General features: G+C 40.2%; 1 long non-coding RNA gene across 2 annotated transcripts; it reads right to left on the reverse strand.

The window, feature by feature from the left end:
- LOC120014380 lies at positions 1–27,383 on the reverse strand. Of its 2 annotated transcripts, XR_005471555.1 has the most exons (4): positions 27,220–27,383; positions 26,977–27,138; positions 26,224–26,284; positions 1–58 (listed from the first exon to the last, which is right to left on the reverse strand). It is a non-coding gene; the product is annotated as an uncharacterized LOC120014380 (long non-coding RNA). The 2 variants fall into 2 exon arrangements; XR_005471554.1 differs by having other exon boundaries at positions 26,977–27,250.

The raw sequence follows: 27,383 nt of genomic DNA on the forward strand, positions 1-27,383 counted from the left end.
AAAAATGGGAGGGCAAGTTATGATCAGCAGGAAGCATACCAAAGAAAGTAGAATTTCACTGTCAGAAAGAAGCAGAATAGCTGAGGGCAAGCAGTGATTTTTTATCAAGATAACTTGTAAACTGAAATGGCGCAAGCAAAAACCCTAATGAGCACACACGATAGCAAGTTCAAAATCACATTAACAGGGCACACCATGAGACCAAAAAAAAACTAAGAAATTTAAATGATGAAACCATGAGAAGCAATGGCGAAATAGCAGATCATGAAGGGCCAATTCAATAAAGCAAAATTAATGAATTCCGACCTAACTGACAAGAATATCCTAACCTAGTGTGTATGACGATCAATTAGAAGAAAATATAGATCAACTTGAAAAGGTTAACAATAAGATTCACAACATCTGATTTTACCAACTAAAATCCATTATCTGAAGTTGTATGCATTTGTTGATGCTAAATTTGCACCGAGGTATAAAATGTGTATAAAGTAGAAATATTCAGAAAATGACAACACAGAGTTTACGTGGTTCGGCAACTTGTCTATGTCCACGGAGTCTGATATTTTATTAGAGTTGAGTGTTGATATGCCTTACAAATGTGGAATGACATGTATTTGTAGGCTTGGGGTTTGTCAGTTGATGCGGTTATGAGACAATTTAACCGCCCTGGTAACCTCTCATTGTAACTACTTCTGCGGTAACCGTCGGATAACTGAACTGTCGGATAAGGTTCTTTCGTCTGGAAGCTGTCAATCTTCTAGAACCATATATACGGAGTGTATTTATTTACTGCACAAATACCCCCAGCCTTTTAATTTACCTAAATAAATTTAGGATAAATTTAAAGGCTTTTTCACGTTTATCAGGAAGTAGTTTCCTAACTGGATTAAGATGCTCTCAGCAAGTAATCTCCTAGTTGGATTAGAAGTCTTGGCATCCTCAATAAATAGTTGCACTATGTGAAGATTTGTTTTTTCTTTTCTGAACTTCATATGCTTCAAAGGTCGTTTCTTTTCTGCTCTTCAGGAGGTAATTCTTTTCTCTGCTTGAATTTTTTTGTTGAATTTACAACTTTTCTTTTTGTAATCCGTTTGTTTGGAATAAGCCCCCTCGAAATATCGGAGGAATACTACCTTGGATAGAGACTGGGAGTTTGGCCCCCTTGCAAGATCCTTTTGCGAAACCTTTGGGAGGTTCGGCTGACCCCCACGTTGGGGTTTCGGATCCGACTTGCTGAACTCGTGGGAGGTTCGGCCCCAACCCGCCATTGGGGGTTCGGCGTCGATCCCCTCGATGGGGGTTCGGCCCAATCCCCCACATTGGGGGTTCGACGCAGACCCCCACATGGGGGTTCGGACCAAATCCAAATTTTTTTTTAACATACCTTTGATCTTACAGGTTTTGCCAGGGGTAAGCTCAAGGATTTGATTTTTTCTCCAGAGAACTTAGCTGCATTCAAAACGAAGCACCAGATTGTACCTCCATTCGACATTTGGGTTCCTTTTAATGACAATAGGGATTCTGATCCCGAGTTCATCAAGGTTCCCATTTTCTTATTATCGGAGTGCAAAATCCACATTCCATTCTCGTCGTTCTTTCAGGAATTCTTCATGTATACGGATCTTCATCCTTTAGAGTTAGCACCGAATGCTTATCGGATCATCGGTGGTGTGATACAAATGAATTCTTTCTTAAGGAAAAAACTTGCTACTATCGTTCTTCTCTACTGCTCCTCAATCCTCAAGAATAAGAGTTCAGATGGCAAGTATTACTTGTCTCCAAAGTGTGATTCTGCATTAATCCATTGTCTTCCAAATTCCAATAAAGATGTGGATTATATGCTTGTCTCCGGGCATTGGAGCGGCTTTACCTTCCGTAAAGGGGAACCCCTAGGTATGCCTTTGTTCTGATCTTTGATTTTCTTGTGATATGTATATATATTTGTTACTGATTTTTCTTTTTATTGCAGGTCGTATTCCCGCACTCCCGGATGTGCTTAGTGAAGCTGTGCAAGAGGTCCTTGATGATTCTTATGCTAGCTCTAGGCCTGGTGGTAAATTTTGGAGATCTGGTGCTTCGTTTTGAATGCAGCTAAGTTCTTTGGAGAAGAAATCAAATCCTTGAGCTTACCCATGGCAAAACCTGTAAGATCAAAGGTATATAAAAAAAATTTTTAAAAAAAAATAATTTTGGATTTGGTCCGAACCCCAGGGGATCGGCACCAAATCCCCAGGAGGGGGTCGGCGCCGAACCCCCAACCCCCAATGGTGGGTTGGGGCTGAACCTCCCACGGGTTCGGCAAGTCGGGTCCGAACCCCAAACGTGGGGGTCGGTCGAACCTCCAAATGGTTCCACAAAAGGATCTGGCAAGGGGGCCGGACTCCTAGTCTCCATCCAAAGTAGTATTCCTCCGATATTTCCAGAGGGCTTATTCCAAACAAACGGATTACAAAAAGAAAAGTTGTAAATTCAACAAAAAGATTCAAGCAGGGAAAAGAATTACCTCTTGAAGAGCAGAAAAGAAACGACCTTCGAAGCATATGAAGTTCATAAAAGAAAAAAAATCTTCACATAGTGCAGCTATTTATAGAGGATGCGAAAACTCCTAATCCAACTAGGAGATTACTTCCTGAGGGCATCTTAATCCAGCTAGGAAACTACTTCTTGATAAACATGAAAAAGCCTTTAAATTTAACCTAAATTTATTTAGGTAAATTAAAAGGCTGGGGGTATTTGTGGAGTAAATAAATACACTCCGTATATACGGTTCTAGAAGATTGACAGCTCCCAGACGAAAGAACCTTATCCGGAAGTAGTTTATCCAACAGTTCAGTTATCCAACGGTTACCGCAGAAGCAGTTACAATGAGAGGTTACCAGGGTGGTTAAATTGCCTAATAATCGCATCAACTGACAAACCCCAAGCCTATAAATACATATCGTTCCACATTTGTAGGGCATATCGACACTCAACTCTAATAAAAGATCAGACTCGTGGACATAGGCAAGTTGCCGAACCACGTAAACTCTGTGCTGTCATTGTCTGAATATTTCTACTTTATACACATTTTATACCTCGGTGCAAATTAAGCATCGACAATTGGCGCCGTCTGTGGGAAAAGTTTTATAATATAAGCCATGTCTCAAGAAGCGGAAGTATCACGACAGGAGGAATTGCCTTATCTAGAAGAGGAGAGGGCTCGGCATATTCATGATGAAATAGAAGAGCAAATTCCAAATGAATTGGAATTGGAAGAAGCCTCCTTAAGGCAGAAGAAGATTGCTAAAGAGACAAGAGCATGCTCAAGCTCTAAGGGAAAAACTCCAAACCATGAGGAGAAAGGGGAAGCATTTGGCTAGTGAAATCCAGAGTGTTGTCCGAGGCGATAGGAATGCAGATCCAAAGCGTGTTCGAGAGAAAGACGGTGGGAGTACTGGGGGGTCCCATCGGAGGAGGGGACCAATTACAGAGAGGAGAAGGCACACTTCTTCTCCAAGGGGTGCAAGGAACAAATCCTCGCAGCTGTCTAAGAGGATAAGGAGCCGAAGCCTTTCCCCATTGATTCGAATGAAGAAAGACAGTGGGGAGGTCTTATGTAGTGCTCAGAAAAAGGCCGAGCAAAGCCTGAGAAAGATGACTTCCACACCCTTTGTACAGGCTCTGCGACTAGAAGATCCACCAAACAAGTTTTCAGCCCCGACATTTGTAATCTATGATGGAAAAACAGATCTGGTAGCACATATTTCAGCCTACACTCATAAGATGGCTCTTTGGGCAGGTCGAGATGGACTCATGTGAAAAATGTTTCCATCAAACCTCGAGACAACAGCCATGAAATGATTCCACCAACTTCCAGAGAACTTAGTTTCGTCTTGGAGGGAGTTAGCACGAATCTTCGTAGCAAGATTCATAGCAAATAGTCGAGATCCAGTAACATTGGATACGTTGTTTGCTCTAATCTGAGGAAAGGAGAATCACTCAGGGCTTACTCTACCAGGTATTCAAATACCTATGCGGATATAGAAGATTGTGATGAAAGGACCGCAGTGGCTACGTCAAACTGGAAGAAGACAAGCAGGGGGATCGACATAAGAAAGGATAAAAAAAGGAAAATAAGAGGTTTGAAAAGAATGGCAAGAAAAAGACTCGAAGAATGATCCGAAGCCCACTTCTTACGAGGCGGTAAAGACAATTTTTAGGGACCCAATTTTTCGAATTCTGCCTCAAATCGCTGACAAGCCATATTTTCGACGTCCAAATAAGATGTTAGGGGATCCATCCACTTGAAACCAGTCCAAATGGTGTTCCTATCATAGGGACAAAGGCCACAAGACAGAAGATTGCAGAGAGTTCAAACGACACTTGGAAGAATTGGTTCAGCAAGGGCATCTTAAGGAATTCATTAACAAAGAGAAAATCGCTGCCAAAAAGAAGGCAGAACCTCAGCCAAAAGAGCAGGGAGAACCTTCACACTACGTAGTTAATTTTATTGATGCAATGATACCGGATACACAACTTGGCGATCAGATGAGGCGAACGGAGTATAGGAGGGTCCGACACCAGCAAGAGGTAATGCGGATGCATTTTAATCCCAATTTGGGAACCAAGAGACCAAGGGAGGCAACTGTAATCACTTTTACCAAGAAAGATGCTACAGGAGTCATCTTTCCGCATAATAATGCTCTTGTGATCTCCCTACAAATCGGATCAGTGACAGTGAAGCGAATGATGGTAGACCAAGGAAGTTCTGCAGAGATCATGTATTAATGCAACCCCAGTTTGGCCGCTCGACAGGATAAGAATGCCAGTCACGGTAGGTCCAAGAACAGTAGAGGTGGATTTCCTTGTTATAGACCTACCCTCGACGTATAATGCAATCATGGGCAGGACTTGGCTCCATTTAATGGAGGTTGTTCCCTCATCTTATCATCAGATGCTCTAATTCCCCTTCAGGGACAAAGTGGCGGAGATAAGAGGAGACCAGGCTGCCTCAAAAGAGTGTTTTATGGCAAAAGCAAAGCAAGCACGAAGAATAATGATGATGGAAGAAGAGGCTCCAGTCCTAGAGGAAGTTGGAAAGGAGCCAGCAACCAAGTCGATGGAAGAGCTAGAGAAGGTTCAAGTTACACCAGAAAATCCTGATAGATACTTTTTGGTTGGGACTAGCTTGCCCATACCAGAGAAGGAATCCTTAATTGGGATGTTAAGGTGAAATGTGGGGGTGTTTGCATGGACTCCTATGAGATGCCAGGGGTGGATCCGGAATTGGCAATCCATAGGCTGAATGTCAAACCAGGTTTCAAACATGTAATTCAGAAGGGGAGAAGGTTAGTCGTTCAGCATACGGAGGTTGTGGTTAAGGAGGTAGAAAACTTGTTGGAAGCGAATGCCATAAGGGAGCTCCAATATCCCGAATGGCTCTCAAACATAGTGGTGGTCCGAAAGAAGGATGGAAAATAGAGGGTCTGTGTTGATTTCACTGATTTGAACAAAGCATGTCCAAAGGATTTGTTCCCGCTTCCTAAAATTGATCAATTGGTGGATATGACATCAGGAATGGCAAGGATGAGCTTCCTGGACGCATATCAAGGGTACCATCAAATCCCAATGCATCCGTCTGATCAGGAGAAGACTTCGTTCATCACCCCCAAAGGAATATTTTGTTACCAAGTAACGCCTTTCGGCTTAAAGAATACAGGTGCCACATTTCAGAGGATGGTGACAAAACTCTTTGGACCTTTGATTGGCAAGACTATGGAAGTTTACATAGATGACATGGTGGTCAAAAGTAAATTTCAGCAGGACCATTTGATGCACCTTCAGGAGGTGTTTGATGTCTTAAAGAGAAATAACCTAAAGCTTAATGCTAGCAAATGTGCTTTTGGAGTTAGTATGGGCAAATTCTTGGGCCATCTCATTACACAAAGGGGAATCGAGGCCGACCCAACACAGATCAAGGCCATTCAATGCTTGGAGCGACCCACCAAGGTGAAGGAAATACATAAATTAATAGGAATAATGACAGCACTTAACAGGTTCATCAGTAGATCCTCAGACAGATTCAGGCCTTTCGTTCGACTGCTTAAGTCGGGGAGAGCTTTCCAATGGGATGAGGAATGCGAGGCAGCATTTCTTGGGTTTAAGAATTACTTGCAGAAACCACAACTGTTAGCAACTCCCAAGGAAGGAGACACGCTTCAACTATACATGGCCGTATCAGATCATGCCATCAGGGCCGTGATCCTGAGAGAAGAAAGGAAGATCCAGCACCAAATTTATTACGTCAGCAAGACAATGATAGATGCTGAGACAAGGTATTCGCCCCTGGAAAAACTTCTCTTGGCATTGGTAATGGCTTCCAGGAAGTTGAACCATTATTTCCAAGCATACCCAGTGGAAGTGGTGATAGAATATCCACTGAAGACCTTGTTAGGAAAAGCAGACATGTCTGGAAGGGTTGCCAAATGGTCAATCGAATTGGCTCAATATGATTTGTAGTTCGTCCCAAGGACTGCCATTAAAGCTCAAGTGTTAGCTGAATTTGTTGCCGAGTTCACCACGGAGCAACGGCCTGAAGAAGCCAACCAGACATGGAAGGTACAGGTAACTCCTTCGCATCTTTGGGAGTTGCACGCTGATGGTTCTTCAACTAGACAAGGATCTGGAGCAGGAATTGTGCTCATAGCACCGGAAGGAGAAGTATTAGAGATGGCTATACGATTAGGGTTCCCAACAACAAATAATGAAGTAGAGTATGAGGCCTTGTTTCAAGGAGTCCAGAATGCTCTAAGGCTTGGGGCAAAGAAGTTGGTGATTTATTCAGACTCTCAATTGGTAGTCAATCAACTCACTGGACTCTACAATGCCAGGATGGCAACCATGGCAGCGTACATGGAAAAAACTAAACAGTTGCTCGACCGACTTCACGACTATAAAGTAATACAAATTCCAAGGGAGCAGAACGATCATGCAGACGCTTTAGCTACCCTTGCGTCGGCAGACCAACTAGGGGTGAAGAGGGTTATCAATGTACAAGTGCTTGAGCGACCAAGCATAGATGAGTTGCCAGAAGAGATATAATGCGTAGAAGAGCAGGCGCCAAGTTGGATGGATCCCATCGTTGCTTACTTAAAGGATGGCATTCTTCCTGAAGATAAGAAAGAAACCAGAAAATTGACAATCAATGTAGCGCTCTTCTGGTTGTCTCCTGATCAAAAACTCTATAAAAAATCTTTCTCAGGTCCTTACTTACTATGTGTTCACCCAAGAAGAGTGGAGGACCTGTTGATTGAGATTCATGAAGGTTCTTATGGAGCACATGCAGCGGGAAGAACATTTGCATTTAGAGCAATCACCCAAGGCTTCTGGTGGCCGAATATACAGAAGGATGCCTTGCAGTATGTAAAAAAGTGTGAGAAGTGTCAGAAATTCGCATCAATCCCCCACCAATCGGTTGGGGATCTTTGTCCTCTTACAAGTCCACGAGTTACTGGCAATCGAAGATTCTTAATTACCGCCACTGACTATTTCACTAAATGGATCGAGGCAAAGCCTCTGGCAGCAATCCGAGATATAGAAACAAGGAAGTTCGTTTGGGAAAATATCATAGCAAGGTTTAGAATCCCTCGTGCCTTGATCCGTGATAACGGAACTCAGTTTTCAAGTGCCAAATTTAAAGAATTTTGTGGCAGATATGGGATAAAGAATCTCAATTCCACCCTCACCTACCCACAGTGCAATGGTCAGGCAGAGGCATCCAACAAGATCATCTTAGATGGAATTAAGAAAAGGTTGAAGTCTTCCAAAGGAAGGTGGGTAGAAGAACTCCCATTAGTATTATGGGCATACCAAACCACTCCTCGTAGGTCTACAGGAGAATCCCCATTTGTGCTTACTTATGGAGCGGAGGCTGTCATTCCCTTGGAAATAAGGCTTCCAACTCTCCGAACGCAAATGTTTGAGGAAGGTAACAATGATTTGGTAATGGAGAGGAACCTGGATTTGTTGCAGGAAAGAAGGGATCAGGCCATGGTGCGTCTGGCTGCTTACCAACAAGTGTTGTCCCGATCCTATAATAAAAATGTCAGGGCAAGAAGCTTTGAAATTGGGGACTTCGTTTTATGAAAAGTCTTATCTCAGACTAAGCATCCAACCGATGAAAAGTTGGGTCCGAACTGGGAAGGACCTTTCCAGGTCATTGCACGGGTTGGCCAAGGAGCTTACAAGCTAGTAAGACAAGATGGCAGAAGTGTCCACGGAACTTGGAATGTCTCCAACTTAAGGAGATTTTATGTGTAATGCCGATTATGGCTGATTTAAGCCTTTGGCAACGTATCATCAATAAAAGAATAAGCTTCCTCTTCATCTAATTTTGCATTTAGCTACTTCTTGCTACTTCTTTAACAAAATTTATGAAAGTTTTAAGATTCAGCCATGTAATTTCATTCTTACTCAGGCTTCAATTTATTAAGGATATTGATTCTTGATTCCAAGACAAGTTGAGAATCTAAGTCAAAAAATCAGTCAAGTGGTTTTCACTAAGAGGCGGTTGGAAAGGAGGCTAGAAGTTACTTGCGTAGGAAAAAAGGCCAGAGGTTACTTGCGGTTGGAAAGAGGGCCAGAAGTCACTTCAAAATTGTCGTTCAACCGTCTCAGCAGTTACTCCACACGTCTCGGCTGTTATTCATCACAACTCAACCGTCTTATCACTTCCACCTATAAATGGACATGAGAAAGGTACAGAGAGACGGAGAAAAAGAAAGAAACAACAATTGTTATAACAATGAGTTCTTCTTCACGTCCCGCCAATGTCTCACCAAAGAAAAGGTCTACAATAGAGAACGAGGAGGATGATGATTTGATCAACCTCGAACATCCAACAGGCACCTCCCTCCAGAAAAATGCTAAGTTGGAATATCAGGAGGATGAGGACATGGTCATCCTTGAGCAATCAGTAAACAATCCACCTACGCAGGTGATTGAAATCGAAGATGACGAAGAGCTGAAGGTTCTCGAATCATTCCTAACTAGGAATGCGGAAGACCAAGCTGAGGATCTTAAGGAACAATTACAGTATTTGAATAGGGAGTTCCAGACTGCTAACAATTGTAACAAGGAGCTCCTAGGCACTCTGCAAACTGTTCAGCATTCACTCACCCAGATATGTGACATGGCCTGGGTAGCGGCAATGGCTCAAGACCCACAAAGGCTCCGGATGTCTCTTTTGGACCTCTCAGCCTGTGTTAAATCTATTTTAGACAGGGCGAGGGTAGTTCTAGCAAGTTGGACCATCTAAAGATTGCAATCTTTTCCCTTTTATGCAATGAATAAGGTACTTTCTGAATAAATACCTGTGGAAAAAGGCCATACAAAAACAAAGCCAAAGAGGCTTTATTCCAAAAAAAAGACAAATGAGTCTTAGCCAAAGATGCATTATTCCAAAAACAAATTAGCCAAAGAGGCTTTATTCAAACAAACAGATTAAGAAAAGTCTAAGCCAAATATTCAAAGAAACAGACTAAGAAAAGTCTAAGCCAAAAGGCTTTATTCATACAATTAATTAAACGTGCAAGCCCAAGAGGCAGAATCTAAAATTTTAGCAAGAAGAAACATATTCCTATTGTCCACTAGGATCAGTGGCCGAAGTAGTCCCAAGAGCATTGGTGCCCAAGCCAATGCCATTTTCATGAAGTATCTTTAGGCATGGGCGAGGATGGTCGGGGACAGGCCACTGGAAGAAGTCCTCCGACCAAGCTTCATGTTCTGGAGGAATCTTGAGTGCGAGAAGTGTACAACCACGCCCAAGTCCAAAGTTTTCGTTGGATTCAACAGCATATATTTCTTGCAGCACTAGGCAATGCTTTCTTCAACTGCTTTCGTCTTTTCTGCCTCAGCTCTGGACAATTGGTTTTGGCTTTGGAAAGCTCGCTCCGGGTCTTCTCTATCTCTTCGTTGGCTTCAGCAAGCTTCTCTTCAAGAATAAATTTCTCTTGCACGATCTTCTCAAACTCAGTTTGCATAGTCTTTGATTTCACTAGCTCTGCCTTTGTTTCAAAAAGTTGATGCTTCAAATCAACTATGTAGTGAAGGCACATCTGAGATCCTTGATTCAAACAAAGAAAAGGTTAGTATGAATTAATCCACATACACACACGTATTTAATGAATAAGAGAAAGTAAGAGGAAAACCCAAGAAGCATCTGCAAGCCAAAGTCATCGCGTTTGGAAAGTTTATTAAAGAATTCTTGATCCTCATTGGAGATAGTTGAACAAAGCTTCTCAATGAAGGAAGGTGAGTATCCGACATGCAGAGACATGGGATTATCCATAAAACCTCTAAACATACTGTCGGTATTATTCCAAGATGAAGGACTCAAGGCGGTTCTACCAAGAGTATAGGGTACAGACATAGAAGAAGAGCCATCGACACCTCTGGATACTCCAAATGAAGGGAGATTAGGACTAGGATGAGTCCCTGGGGATGGAGAAGACAACGTCGACTTAGCCAAAGAAGAGTTGGCGAATAAGGTTGAGGAACCTCCAATAGGCCGAGGAGGTCCAAAGATGTTTGCCCAGGGACTAAATTTAGTCTTAGGGAGATCAGGGATGGACACGCTCCTCAGAGCTCTAGAAGATCCGCTCGGAAGAACTTCTACAATCATACGAAATAAATGGTACGTATATAAAAGTACACATAAAAAATATATATATAATAACAATAACTAAATTAAGCAAAGGAAAACATGCCTAAAGAGAAGGAATGCTCGCTGGAAGTATCTTGAAGTTCATCATCATCCTGATCTTCCTCACTTTCACCTTCAGACTCTGATCTAACCACGGAAGGAGAAGAAGTGATGGGAAGAGTAATTGTAGCCGAAGAATGCTTCCTCTTATGTTTCTGTTGTCGTTGTCAAGCTGGGGGTAACTTGAAGTATTCACACGCTTCTTCAATGGATACACCATGGGGCAGAGGAGGAAAACCACGATAAGAGGGATTACAGCCAAATAACACTGGGGCAGATCTCCAAATTTTACCACCAGGCCTGGAGCTAGCATAAGAATCATCAAGGACCCCTTGCACAGCTTCACTAAGCATATCCGGGAGTGCGGGAATACGACCTGCAATAAAAAGAAAAATCAATAACAAATATATATACATATCACAAGAAAATCAAAGATCAGAATAAAGGCATACCGAGGGGTTCTCCTTTACGGGAGGTAAAGCCGCTCCAATGCCCGGAGACAAGCATATAATCCACGTCTTTATTGGAATTTGGAAGACAATGGATTAATGTAGAATCACACTTTGGAGACAAGTAATACTTGCCATCTGAACTCTTATTCTTAAGGATTGAGTATCTAGCATTGTCTTGCTGATGTAATAAATTGGGTGCTAGATCTTCCTTTCTTCTCTCAGGATCACGGCGTTGATGGCATGATCTGATACGGCCATGTATAGTTGAAGCGTGTCTCCTTCCTTGGGAGTTGCTAACAGTTGCGGTTTCTGCAAGTAATTCTTAACCCAAGAAATGTCACCTCGCATTCCTCATCCCATTGGAAAGCTCTCCCCTACTTAAGTAATCGAAAGAAAGGCATGAATCTGTCTGAGGATCTACTTATGAACCTATTAAGTGTCGCCGCCATTCCAGTTAATTTCTGTATTTCTTTCACCTTGGTGGGTCGCTCCAAGCATTGATTGGCCTTAATCTGTGCTGGGTCAGCCTCGACTCCCCTTTGTGTAACGAGATGGCCCAAGAATTTACCCGTACTAACTCCAAAAGCACATTTGCTAGCATTGAGCTTTAGGTTATTTCTCTTTAAGACATCAAACACCTCCTAAAGGTGCATAAAATGGTCCTGCTGAAATTTGCTTTTGACCACCATATCATCTATGTAAACTTCCTTAAACTTGCCAATCAAAGGTCCAAAGAGTTTTGTCACCATCCTCTGAAATGTGGCACCTGCATTCTTTAAGCCGAAAGGCATTACTTGGTAACAAAATATTCCTTTGCGGGTGATGAACGAAGTCTTCTCCTGATCAGATGGATACATTGGGATTTGATGGTACCCTCGGTATGTGTCCAAGAAGCTCATCCTTGCCATTCCTGATGTCATATCCACCAATTGATCGATTTTAGGAAGCGGGAACAAATCCTTTGGACATGCTTTGTTCAAATCAGTGAAATCAACACAGACCCTCCATTTTCCATCCTTCTTCTGGACCACCACTGTGTTTGAGAGCCATTCGGGATATTGGACCTCCCTTATGGCCTTAGCTTCCAACAAGTTTTCTACCTCCTTAACCATGGCCTCCGTATGCTGAACGGCTGACCTTCTCCCCTTTTGAATTACAGGTTTGAAACCTGGTTTGACATTCAACCTATGGATTGCCAATTCCGGATCCACCCCTGGCATCTCATAAGGAGTCCATGCAAACACTCCCACATTTCTCCTTCACATCCCAATTAAGGATTCCTTCTCTGGTATGGGCAATCTAGTCCCAACCAAAAAGTATCTGTCAGGATTTTCAAATGTAACTTGAACCTTCTCAAGCTCTTCCATCGACTTGGTTGCTTGCTCCTTTCCAACTTCCTCTAGGACTGGAGCCTCTTCTTCCATCATCATTATTCTTCCTGCTTGCTCTGCTTTTGTCATAAAACACTCTTTTGAGGCAGCATGGTCTCCTCTTATCTCCACCACCTTGTCCCCGAAGGGGAATTTGAGCATCTGATGATAAGATGAGGGAACAACCTCCATTAAATGGAGCCAAGTCCTGCCCATGATTGCATTATACGTCGAGGGTAGATCTATAACAAGAAATCCACCTCTACTATTCTTGGACCTGTCGTGACTGGCATTCTTATCCTTTCGAGCGGCCAAACTAAGGTTGCATTAAGTCCCACCAAATGTGTCGAAATTGGAATCAAGTCTGCATGAGTTTTCCCTAATTTCTGGAAGAGTGAATAATACATGATCTCTGCACAACTTCCTTGGTCTACCATCATTCGCTTCATTGTCGCTGCTCCTATTTACAGGGAGATCACAAGAGCATCATTATGCAGAAAGATCACTCCCTTTGCATCTTCCTTGGTGAAAGTGATTGCAGTTGTCTCCCTTGGTCTCTTGGTTCCCAAATTGGGATTAAAATCCATCCGTATTACCTTTTGCTGGTGTTGGACCCTCCTATACTCCGTTCACCTCATCTCGTCACCAAGTTGTGTATCAGGTATCATTGCATCAATAAAATTAACCACGTAGTGTGAAGGTTCTCCCCGGTCCTTTGGCTGAGGTTCTGCCTTCTTTTCGACAGCGGTTTTCTCTTTGTCAATGAATTCCTTAAGATGCCCCTGTTGAACCAATTCTTCCAAGGGTCTTTTGAACTCTCTGCAATCTTCTGTCATGTGGCCTTTGTCCCTATGATAGGAACACATTTGGACTGGTTTTGAGTGGATGGACCCCCTGACATCTTATTTGGACGTCGAAAATACGGCTTGTCTGCGATTTGAGGCAGAATTCAAAAATTTGGGTCCTTAAAAATTGTCTTAACTGCCTCGTAAGAAGTGGGCTTCGGATCCATCTTCGAGTCTTTTTCTTGCCCGTTCTTCTTTTCAAACTTCTTATTTTCCTTTTTTTATCCCTTCCTGAGAAGCAAACTACCAATCCCCCTACTTGTCTTCTTCCAATTTGACGTATTACTTAATCCTATCCTGGAGCGCGGCCATGCTTTTGGGTGGAGCCATCGTTAAACTCTCTCGCAATCTATAATCACGAGGGAGCCCGAGGCGAAAAGTAGCCACTGCGGTCCTTTCATCACAATCTTCTATATCCGCATAGGTATCTGAATACCTGGCAGCGTAAGCCCTGAGTGATTCTCCTTTCCTCATATGTAAAGCAAACAACTTATCCAATGTTGCTGGATCTCGACTATTTGCTATGAATCTTGCTATGAAGATCCGTGCTAACTCCCTCCAAGACGAAATTGAGTTCTCTGGAAGTTGGTGGAACCATTTCATGGTTGTTGTCCCGAAGCTTGACGGAAACATTTTGCACGTGAGTCCGTCTCGACCTGCCCAAAGAGCCATCTTATGAGTGTAGGCTGAAATATATGCTACATGATATGTTTTTCCATCATAGACTGTAAATGTCGAGGGTGAAAACTTGTGTCGCAACCGGGGTCACGACGCAGTCCGACGTTTGAAAGGATGAAAAATGTATAGAGTCGCCACCAATTGATTTAAGGTGCAATTGGACACCGTAAAAACCTGCGAACCAGAGAAAAGGGTACGGGGATCGATTGAGTGTAGGGAAGGTGTTAGGCACCCCACGACTCCCGTTTGAAAACGGTTACCCGGATTAATCTAATGGCTTTCTTATGGAAACTTGCTCTTTGCAAGATATAATTATTTTGAGAAAAAGATTGGTATGAAAAATACTATCAACTCATGATAGCTTTGGAAAAAGGGTTTGAAATAACACTTATCAACTTATGATAGTGTTTGAAAAAAAACTTGGAATATTACTATCAATTTATGATAGTTTTTATTTGGAGACACACTACCAACTTTTGGTAGGTTTAATTTTAAACACCAACTTATGGTGTTAATGATAAAATACCCTACCAACTTTTGGTAGGTTTGATTTTAAATACCAACTTATGGTATAAATGATTATATGTACTACCAACTTTTGGTAGGTTTAATTTTCAATACCAACTTATGGTATAAATGATCTTATGGAAACTTGCTCTTTACAAGGTGTAATTGTTAAAGTTTGAATTATTACTTTCAACACACTTATCAACTTATGATAGTGTTTGAAAAAAAGCTTGGAATATTACTATCAATTTATGATGGTTTTTATTTGGAAATAGGTTTGAAATAACACTATCAACTTATGATAGTTTTGGGAAAAGATTTGTAAGAATACTATCAACTTATGATAGCATTAAAAAAAAATTGTAATTTTACTAAAAACTTATGATAGTTTTTATTTGGAGACACACTACCAACTTTTGATAGATTTAGTTTTAAACACCAACTTATGGTGTTAATGATAAAATACCCTACCAACTTTTGGTAGGTTTAATTTTGAACACCAACTTATGGTATAAATGATTATTTGGAAAAAATGTCATTTGCCAATTTAATCCATTATTGCCAACTTATGGCAAATTCATAAATGAAATCAAATATGGTCCATAATCCAGATAAATGAAATCAACTTATGATTTCCTTAATTGAAATGACAACATATCAAAGAATCAAGATTTGCACAAAATAGATTTTCAAACCACACATTGCGCACAGATTTTTCAACTCTGATTTCACCTATCAAATGAGGTCGAAATGCAACGAAATTTTATATACAATGTCACAACACCTCAATAAACACTATATCAAAATTTCAGAGCAAAATTCAAAGTTTAAAGCAGTCTGCTAATCTCGGACAGATTAGGGTCTTGAAAATCCTGCAGTTTGAAGTCCTTGATTGTAGAGGCTCGCATTGGAGAAGATTGTTGTAGCAAAAAAAAATAACAGGAAAGCTTGATGATTGATGAACTTGATAGCAAGAAGTTTCTCCCCTTTTCTTTCTCTCTTTTTCTTTTTCTTCTTCTTCCCCCCCTAGCTCTCTATTTTTGCTCTCTTCCCTTAGCTCTCTCCCCTAGCTCTCTATCTTGCTCTCCTCCTTTAGCTCTCTCCCCTAGCTCTCTATTTTGCTCTCCTCCTTTAGCTCTCTCCCCTAGCTCTCTATTTTGCTCTGCTCCTTTAGCTCTCTCCCCTAGCTCTCTATTTATAGGAAATTAGGAGCTACCCATCCATTGAATGACCAACCATGGCAACCTAAGTGGAGTCACCACCATTGAATAACCAATTTGCACTAAGTAAGTGGATTCACCACCATTGAATGTAAATGGAGTCACCACCATTGAATTTGCACTAAAATGATGGATTCACCACCATTGAATGTAAATGGAGTCACCACCATTGAATTTAAGTGGAGTTGCACATCAATTTGCACTAAAATGATGGTGATGCATGGAATGATGTCAAGAGAGATATACATATATGTGTATATATGTATAGGTGGAAATAGTAATGGGTTTGACAAATCATGTGGTGGGCTTTCAAATGATAATCAAGACATTGGTCAAGATGGTAGTGGACACAAGCAAATTAGCTTTTCATGAAATGGGCCAACAAATGTTGAACATAGGTTGGTATGAATTGGGCTAAGATATGAGTATTTGTGGGCTTAAGAATCCAAGAAAGAGAATATTTATGGGCTTATAGGTACAACAAATGTGTTTTTTTGCATTTTTGTGTTTTTTCTCATTTTTGTATTTTTTTGTATTTTAGCCGGACGAAAATCGGGTACTACAGCTGCCCCCCTTTGTATGTCTTTTATGAAATAAAAGGCAAACAAAGGTATAGTCAACCGAGTTTCGTACGAGAATTGAAATGCACGGGATCACTATGGCCATTCCCGGCTTGGCCAAATATTTGTGCAAGAAAATAAAGGGGCACGGGATCACAAGGCCATTCCCGGCTTGGCCAAATATTGGTGCAGGAAAATAAGGGGGCACGGGATCACAAGGCCATTCCCGGCTTGGCCAAATATTGGTGCAGGAAAATAAAGGGGCACGGGATCACAAGGCCATTCCCGGCTTGGCCAAATATTTGTGCAAGAGAATAAAGGGGCACGGGATCACAAGGCCATTCCCGGCTTGGCCAATGTTTTTTTTTAATCTTTGACTTTTTTTTTTTTTTTTGGTGAAAAGGTGCTCGGGATCACTGTAGCCATTCCCGGCTTGGCTGAAAATTTTTGATTTTTGATTTTTTTTATTGTGAAAAAGGTGCTCGGGATCATTGTAGCCATTCCCGACTTGGCTGGAAAAGATTTTTTTGATTTTTTGAGAAAAAGGTGCTCGGGATCATTTTAGCCATTCCCGAATTGGCTGGAAAAGATTTTTTGATTTTTTTGATTTTTTGATTTTTTTTTTTTTTTGAGAAAAAGATGCTTGGGATCATTGTAGCCATTCCCGAGTTGGCTGGAAAAGATTTTTTTGATTTTTTGAGAAAAAGGTGCTCGGGATCATTGTAGCCATTCCCGAATTGGCTGGAAAAGATTTTTTGATTTTTTGATTTTTTTTTTTGAGAAAAAGATGCTTGGGATCATTATAGTCATTCCCGAATTGGCTGGAAAAGATTTTTTTGATTTTTTGAGAAAAAGGTGCTCGGGATCATTGTAGCCATTCCCGAATTGGCTGGAAAAGATTTTTTTGATTTTTTGAGAAAAAGGTGCTCGGGATCATTGTAGCCATTCCCGAATTGGCTAGAAAAGATTTTTTGATTTTTTTGATTTTTTGATTTTTTGATTTTTTTTTTGAGAAAAAGATGCTTGGGATCATTATAGTCATTCCCGGCTTGCCTGGAAAATTTTTATTTATGCAGCGATGATGCATGCACTGACCTATTTTGCTCAATTATGAATGTCTCATGAATGAATGAATGCATGTTTTCTCAAGGCTTTGCCATCCTCCAACAAGCGCACAATTACGAATTGCTAAACCAAATTTGTTTCTCTGTTAGGGTTGACCTTCTGACTCACTGAGCTTTCAATGTATCTTCTTTAATCTGATTAGTGAAGGCCTTTTTCCATTCTGGATTCTAGCTCTTGGGCTATCTCTTTTCCTTTTCCAATGTGCATTCCCATAATCAATTGATTTTCCCTGAAATTTGCATGTTCGTACGCATCTGAGTTCAAAGCTACCCATTTATCTGAATTTCCTTATTCAAATCTTTTTTTTTTTTTTTTTTTTTTTTTTGCACGGCTTAGGAATGTGAGCTTCTCTTTCCTGCTAACATCTGCTTCAGCTTCAAGCTTTTCACTCAGATCCTTTCCAGCTTAGGATGCCAAAATCCATCAACTTCCTATCAAAAGTATTGTCCTGATGCACTCATTATATCTCCTGTCAAAACTTTGTCAGTGATAAATTCAAAAGTACAGCCATGCTTGTCAATTATTGAAAGCAAATGATAATAATTTGTTTTTGGAGTATGAGATGAGAATTGAATTGGGATATGAAAAAAGATGCCACAAGTGACAAAACCGAAGAAATGAATTTCCTCACAATTTGTTTTTTGGAGTATGAAATGAGAATTGAATTGAGATATGTAAAAGGAGACTACAAACAACAAAATTGAAGAAATGAATTTCCTCACAATTTTTATTGAAAAGGATAGGTGGTAATAAAATATTTTAGAATGAAATATGTACAAGAAAGTAGAGAGGTCAAAGGTAAGAAGGACAAACCGAACTTCTTCAAGATGAAATATGTGATAATTCAAAGATTGTACCAAAATTGCCCCAATTTTGGTGTGCACCCAATTAACAATAATCAAATCTGACTTGTATGAGGCTATCTCTGAACGTTCCATTTCTGCCAACAAACTTCTTCTTCTATGTAACAGACTAACACCTTAGCAAGGTAAAATATCTGATGGTATCAAGAACACCCCAAAATCTACCCCAGTTTTGGGCGCATGTCCAATTAACTGATCTCCAACCCTTCAATTACGAAATTAATTTTGCACTCCCACCTATGTCTATGTGAGACAAGTTAACAGCCAACTCAGGCAATACTCATCAATTCAACAGATTCGTGCTCCAACCATCTTGCAGCCCAAACTAAAATGCCCATAAGGGTTTTTTTTTCACTTTAGCGGAATTCTTCTTCTTTTTTTTTTTTTTTTTTTTTTGCCCCTATTTTTGCCTAGAGCGCCCTTGCAGGTTTTCACTCTAGCGGGAATATTTTTTTTATTTATTTTTTTTTCTACCAATAAAACTTAACAACTTCCTTGAAATTGTCCCGAATGTGCATTTTGAGGGGTTCAACTTCAACTAGCGTCTTCTCAACCTCTTGAACAAACTTTTCCAAGTTAATCATGTGATCTTCATCCTCACTTGGCTTGGCAATTATGTTATCCCCATGCACTTCAATCTCTTTATGCATCATATCATGAAACAGAATGACCTTGGTTTGCTGATAAGTATCTCCTGCATTTTTAGACCAAATGGCATGACTTCATAGCAAAAGGTATCACATAAAGTGATGAAAGTAATTTCCTCTTTATCTTCTAGTGCCATCGTGATCTGATTACAATCATCCTTCTTCAGTACTGGTGCAATATTTCCATATCATTCGGGGTATTTTACTACAGCAAGACATCCCGCATCAAATTGCTTCTTTTTTTCATCTCTAATCTTCCAAGTTTGCACCAATTCAAATTTCCAACCCCAAATTAACAACCTCATCCATTTGAATTATCTTTTCTTTTTGATTAAACTTGTTTCAACATTTCTGACTATATCTCAGATTCATCCTCAATGTTCAAGTCAAACTCGACATTGTTAATGGGTGCCCTAAAATCTGGTTCATTCGGTTCATCTTTTCATTATCATCAATTTCAATCCTGTCAAAATGGAATTTGCAAGATTTGGAATTTTGGAGGTGATGGATGAAATGAAATGAATAGATGTGAGAATTATGAGCAACGATTTTTGTGTATGATAAGCATATCAGAATCATCAGAAACATGAGAACATGCAAAGGCCATACTATGTGAATTCATCAAAAGATAAAGTAAAGACATGCTCATTATTAAAACCCAATCAGTGGCCGTGAGCTGGACCACAGATGGTAGTGCAGATGGATTTTACTCTTGAAGGCTGCTGACAGAATCTGGCAATTCCAAATTGGTCCAGTTACTGAGTTTAAAACATAACTCCCCAAAATTTCTAGTGTTTGGACTTCCGTACCATATCCATGACTGCGGCCAACATGTGCTCCAGCCTTTGCTGTCCCTCTTCAAGTGTTTGTAGCCCCATCTCTAGCCGGGCTATCGCTGCACGCATGCGATCTGATTGTGGAGATGCTGCAACTGTTGATGAGGAATCACTAGGTGGTGATACTGAGTGACCTTCTTGGGTCTGCTTCTTTCCAGCAGAAGTTGTTTTCAAATGGTTGATGCTCTGACGCCATGTCCTTCTTTCTAGCATGGTGACCTGATATCCCAAAGATGCTTGAGGCCGAGGAGGTCGAATGCTTTTGAACAAAAGCAACCTTGTGATAAGCCGTGGGAAAAATAACTTCCCCGCCTTTGTTGGCTTCGTCTCGACAAAATCCTTGGCTTTGAAGATAATGGCCAGATAGATCTTCCCAATATCAAACCACTGCCCTTTATACATAGAGTATAAGACTGACAAGAATTTTCCTCGTCGTTCTTGCTCATGGCTAATAGGGCACAGATTTTTCCTGACAGCATCATCCAGCAACCACATCTTTGAAGGCAAGTAAGCACGGCGTGTAGCGTTGCTGTGCCTATTCTTTTTTCCTCCACACATATCATCAACAATTTTCTGCTTTGACGCACAGATCGGTTGTCGAGATCCAGTGGGCTTATCATCTACTGGTGGATATCCCAAGCAGCAACACAGATCTGCTGTCGTGAATTGAACTTTTATACCATCTAGAATGACCTGATAAACCAGTTGATTCCTAATCCGCTCACTTCGTGGTAGCTCGATGAGAGTGTGATAGAAGGAGCGAACGATCTGAGGATACACCAGTAAGTCATTTTCTGGATCTGGGTCTACTAGAAACAGCAAGGAATGCTCCCTCAAGTAGCGCATCGCCCATTTGTTGAGTGCTTCTCGCTGTACCGTTTCTTCGATTCTACATTCAGGAATAATTTCAGCTTTGTTGAACAACGCAAGCCTGGACTGTAATCTTGAGGCGATGGTGCGCGAGCGTCTCGGCATAGCTCTTGATCTTTGTGAGAGAACACACTTTTGTCAGGAATGATTGAGATGAAGATGGAGATGGAGATGGAGATGGAGATGAAGATAGCTCAGAGAGAAAACACACTTTTGCAATTAAGATGGAGATGAAGACGGAAATGGCTCTGCATATACGAAGACATTTGCGGTGCCTGTCACATCAGTACTTACTTGACTGTCACCATCCACTGTTATTTTCCCGCTTGAGGACAACTCTTTTCTTCCTTCTTTTTTTTCAACTAGATAATAATAAAAAACAAAACTGTTCATTTCCCGTTTGAGGACAAACTTTTTTCTTTCTCTTTTTTTTCTTTTCTCTTTTTTTTTCAACTTAAATAAAAATAAAACAGAATAATAATAATAAAAAAAACTTTCACACTCCCCAAGAAATTATGAATATTTGCACAGTGAGGCAGGGTACATAACAGACGATCAGGATTTAATCCCAGCAGGACCTTTTAAGCTGTCTGATAAGAGATTCCAACGGTGGTGGAGAACATGACTCTAATGGTGATGGTGGTAGTGAAGGAGAAACTGACAGCGATGGGGGCGGAGAGCTAAGAGTGGAGGATGACGGTGACGGTGATGATGAACATAGATCACAAGTCCCCGGAAGCTTTCTTTTGTTTGTTGATGCATCTCTCTTGGTTTCCATCTCTGGTCATGTAACCTTTCAAGCGCTTCACATCTGACAACTTCACTGGCTTTACAATAAAATCCTTTGCTCCTTCTCTCAAGCATCTGTTGATCGAGTCACTACGTTCTCAGATGACATGATTACCACTGGAATCTCTCTCAAGGCAGACGATCTCTTGATTTTCTTCAGCAACTTGTATCTTGTCATTCCAGGAATACAGTAGTCGGTGATAATCAAATCCATCTTCAAACTATCAAACCCAACAGAACAATTATTCTCCTCGTGTAATCCCAGAAACTGAAGTACTATTTATTCCACTATCCACCGCAGTCACTTTACAGGAAGTAATCTTGAGCAACCTTTCAATGACCGTTCTATCAACAAGGTTGTCATCGATAGCCAAAACATGAACCTCCTCAGAATCAGACAAAGAATGATCCATTCCAACTCGATCAACAAGAAAATTAAGAGTCAATTTCCTCAAAAACTGCCCCAGTATTTTTGCTGCTCATTTTTCATTGTTTTAGCAATTCACAACTGTAATCTTGTGTAATAAGGATGGCGATGATATGAGTGAATTTTTCTTTTTTTTTTTTTGTTTCTCATGCATGACTATGAACTTATTTAGTTTGACAAAATGCAATGACTGTGCCTACGTGAATGCATGAGAGAAGAAACCAATAATGGAAATTACAATTAAAAATGTGTAAAACAAAACATCAACGACAAATGAATAAATCACACAAAAATAGAATATGCCATTACACGGGGTAACCTAAATTTCTGGAGGTTTCGGACATGGATCTAGGGCTTTATAAAGTGCTTGGGTAAGTTTTTCTAACTATTCCGCGAGGTCCCAGATCATGTTGCTTTTAAAATCCCAACTATTGGGACAAAAGCTCCTCCCTTAACTTTTAAGGGAAGTCGATCCGGTGAGGATATCTTCCACTACCCATGCGGAGACGGAATCTCACGAGAATAGTGGTCAACCCTCTCTAATACTAAAGGTAGAGCCTAGCTGGTAGGCTACAGTGAGTGTAAATGTATGAGATGACAAATACTTTACCACAACAAAATAAATCAACATATCTGCCATATAAAGAAACAAACAATTAATCATACAAAAAGAAGTAACCGTAGCCAATCAATTTAATCATATGGGCTTGACCCTCTTAGGTTTAAAAAACCTGATTTCCCCAGCAGAGTCGCCAGTTGTCGCAACCGGGGTCACGACGCAGTCCGACGTTTGAAAGGATGAAAAATGTTTAGAGTCGCCACCAATTGATTTAAGGTGCAATTGGACACCGTAAAAACCTGCGAACCAGAGAAAAGGGTACGGGGATCGATTGAGTGTAGGGAAGGTGTTAGGCACCCCACGACTCCCGTTTGAAAACGGTTACCCGGATTAATCTAATGGCTTTCTTATGGAAACTTGCTCTTTGCAAGATATAATTATTTTGAGAAAAAGATTGGTATGAAAAATACTATCAACTCATGATAGCTTTGGAAAAAGGGTTTGAAATAACACTTATCAACTTATGATAGTGTTTGAAAAAAAACTTGGAATATTACTATCAATTTATGATAGTTTTTATTTGGAGACACACTACCAACTTTTGGTAGGTTTAATTTTAAACACCAACTTATGGTGTTAATGATAAAATACCCTACCAACTTTTGGTAGGTTTGATTTTAAATACCAACTTATGGTATAAATGATTATATGTACTACCAACTTTTGGTAGGTTTAATTTTCAATACCAACTTATGGTATAAATGATCTTATAGAAACTTGCTCTTTACAAGGTGTAATTGTTAAAGTTTGAATTATTACTTTCAACACACTTATCAACTTATGATAGTGTTTGAAAAAAAGCTTGGAATATTACTATCAATTTATGATGGTTTTTATTTGGAAATAGGTTTGAAATAACACTATCAACTTATGATAGTTTTGGGAAAAGATTTGTAAGAATACTATCAACTTATGATAGCATTAAAAAAAAATTGTAATTTTGCTAAAAACTTATGATAGTTTTTATTTGGAGACACACTACCAACTTTTGATAGATTTAGTTTTAAACACCAACTTATGGTGTTAATGATAAAATACCCTACCAACTTTTGGTAGGTTTAATTTTGAACACCAACTTATGGTATAAATGATTATTTGGAAAAAATGTCATTTGCCAATTTAATCCATTATTGCCAACTTATGGCAAATTCATAAATGAAATCAAATATGGTCCATAATCCAGATAAATGAAATCAACTTATGATTTCCTTAATTGAAATGACAACATATCAAAGAATCAAGATTTGCACAAAACAGATTTTCAAACCACACATTGCGCACAGATTTTTCAACTCTGATTTCACCTATCAAATGAGGTCGAAATGCAACGAAATTTTATATACAATGTCACAACACCTCAATAAACACTATATCAAAATTTCAGAGCAAAATTCAAAGTTTAAAGCAGTCTGCTAATCTCGGACAGATTAGGGTCTTGAAAATCCTGCAGTTTGAAGTCCTTGATTGTAGAGGCTCGCATTGGAGAAGATTGTTGTAGCAAAAAAAAATAACAGGAAAGCTTGATGATTGATGAACTTGATAGCAAGAAGTTTCTCCCCTTTTCTTTCTCTCTTTTTCTTTTTCTTCTTCTTCCCCCCCTAGCTCTCTATTTTTGCTCTCTTCCCTTAGCTCTCTCCCCTAGCTCTCTATCTTGCTCTCCTCCTTTAGCTCTCTCCCCTAGCTCTCTATTTTGCTCTCCTCCTTTAGCTCTCTCCCCTAGCTCTCTATTTTGCTCTCCTCCTTTAGCTCTCTCCCCTAGCTCTCTATTTATAGGAAATTAGGAGCTACCCATCCATTGAATGACCAACCATGGCAACCTAAGTGGAGTCACCACCATTGAATAACCAATTTGCACTAAGTAAGTGGATTCACCACCATTGAATGTAAATGGAGTCACCACCATTGAATTTGCACTAAAATGATGGATTCACCACCATTGAATGTAAATGGAGTCACCACCATTGAATTTAAGTGGAGTTGCACATCAATTTGCACTAAAATGATGGTGATGCATGGAATGATGTCAAGAGAGATATACATATATGTGTATATATGTATAGGTGGAAATAGTAATGGGTTTGACAAATCATGTGGTGGGCTTTCAAATGATAATCAAGACATTGGTCAAGATGGTAGTGGACACAAGCAAATTAGCTTTTCATGAAATGGGCCAACAAATGTTGAACATAGGTTGGTATGAATTGGGCTAAGATATGAGTATTTGTGGGCTTAAGAATCCAAGAAAGAGAATATTTATGGGCTTATAGGTACAACAAATGTGTTTTTTTGCATTTTTGTGTTTTTTCTCATTTTTGTATTTTTTTGTATTTTAGCCGGACGAAAATCGGGTACTACAACTTGTTTAGTGGATCTTCCAGTCACAGAGCCCGTACAAAGGGTGTGGAATTCATCTTTCTAAGGCTTTGGTCGGCCTTCTTCTGAGCACTCCATAAGACCTCCCCAGTGTCTTTCTTCATTCGAATTCCCGGGGAAAGGCTTCGGCGCCTTATCCTCCTAGATGGTTGCGGGGATTTGTTCCTTGCACCCCTTGGAGACGGAGTGTGCCTTCTCCTCTCCGTAACTGGTCCCCTCCTCCTATGAGACCTCCCAGTACTCCTACTATCTTGCTCCCGAACACGCTTTGGATCTACATTCCTATCGCCTCGGACAACACTCTTGATTTCACTAGCCAAACGCTTCCCCTTTCTCCACATGGTTTGGAGTCTTTCTCTTAGAGCTTGAGCATGCTCTTGTCTCTTTAGCAAATCTTCTTCTGCCTTAAGGAGGGCTTCTTCCAATTCCAATTCATTTGGAATTTCTCTTCTATTTCATCATGATTATGCCGAGCCCTCTCCTCTTCTGGATGAGCTAGTTCCTCCTGTCACGATACTTCCGCTTCTTGAGACATGGCTTATATTAAAAAACCTTTCCCACAGATGACGCCAATTGTCGATGCTAAATTTGTACCGAGGTATAAAATGTGTATAAAGTAGAAATATTCAGAAAATGACAACACAGAGTTTACGTGGTTCGGCAACTTGCCTATGTCCACGGAGTCTGATCTTTTATTAGAGTTGAGTATCGATATGCCTTACAAATGTGAAATAATATGTATTTATAGGCTTGGGGTTTGTCAGTTGATGCGGTTATGAGACAATTTAACCGCCCTGGTAACCTCTCATTGTAACTGCTTCTGTGGTAACCGTCGGATAACTGAACTGTCGGATAAACTACTTCCGGGTAAGGTTCTTTCATCTGGGAGCTGTCAATCTTCTAGAACAGTATATACGGAGTGTATTTATTTACTCCACAGCATTGAACTTAAAGTAATTGAAATAAAAATTAAGAAAAAATGGTCACCTCTCCGGGTAGCCCTCAAGTATCCAGTAACTTTAATTATGAGAATGATCACTTAAATACTTCCAATAATCAAGCTAATGAAACACTCGTATACTAACCAAGGAAAATCATAACTCACAGACTTGCATAAAAAAAACCTGGATCAAAGTAACATAAGAGTGATCCAGATCTTCGATTGATTAACTGTAAAAGCACAAAGAGAAGTTACTTCTCCTGGCTGAACATAATGGTGGAGGTGGTCGAGCATAAAGGCTCAGTTGCTGAAAAAATTTACTGAAAAATCATATGAGAAAATATGGAAAGTTCCACGCCACCTTTAGGATTGTTGTGGTTCCACAGTTAGGATCAAGAGCTTCAAGTGCAATAAGACCCCATCTGAAGAACAATCCAATGTGAGAAGCTGCCTAAAAAAATAAAGTGGAAATAAAGAAGATAGGAACCACGACAAAGACCCACAAACCTTCACACCAAACACCTGTCGGAACAAAAATATGAACCACACTAAACACCCGTGACACAAACCAACAATCAAAACCAAGCTAAATAAAAACAACAAAATGCACAGATCATATTGAACACTTAAGTTGGCTACAGGGTAACACCATATGCACAAAGTAACCATTGGTAAGCTTAGAGACGGAGGCAAGAATAAATGAATAATAAAGAAAATCACAACAACAAAATGGGTTGGTGGGGTTTGGAATACTTTTTTGTTTATTTAGGTGGCCGTAATTGTAGATCTTTTATTTCAATATGCTTTTGGCCTTAGCTTTCTCTCTTTCAATTTTTGTTTTATAAGGTCCTCTCAACCTCTAATTTTTTCTTTTTTTGGTCTTTTCTTCAACATTTGTCTAGGATTTCTGTTTCTCAATAATAGAATGGATGGAATAAGTTGGTCAAATAATCAAGATATAAAAAACCAGCTAACAACGAACCACCATCATACTCAATTCAACAAACAAAATGAAAGGAGGAAATTAGCAAAGAAAAATCTTATAAGGCATGATACTCAGAAAAGCAAGAATAGAGTTCCATTAAACGGAGTCGCTTAACAGTAAGGCACATACATGGGATTTTAAGAGGGAATCACTGGAGGAACGAAGCTCGGCATGCTGGTCGCAGCTTTATTATAATCTTTTGCACTAACATCCGATGCTTCACCACCCATGAATCAACATAATCATCAGCACGAACCACCACCACCTTAATTGCCAAACAAAAGTAAAGCCCTAATAGAGAGAGGGAAAGACGATCAGTGTGAGGGAGTAAATAACGAAGTAAAGCAGCTACGAATCGGAATCAAACTTTACATCAACAACCACCCCAATAACTTGCGAAGACCCAAACGAAACTCAAAAAAATCACGAGCGCTACAAATGAAGTCGAGAGAGAGGATAGATGAAGCCGGAGCTTAGATTTGAGGCTATTCGAGTGATGTTAGATCTAGCCATGATTCTCAAGCGAGGAGAGTGAG

The sequence above is a fragment of the Tripterygium wilfordii genome, chromosome 14 (assembly GCF_013401445.1).
Source record: "Tripterygium wilfordii isolate XIE 37 chromosome 14, ASM1340144v1, whole genome shotgun sequence".
Taxonomy (NCBI): domain Eukaryota; kingdom Viridiplantae; phylum Streptophyta; class Magnoliopsida; order Celastrales; family Celastraceae; genus Tripterygium; species Tripterygium wilfordii.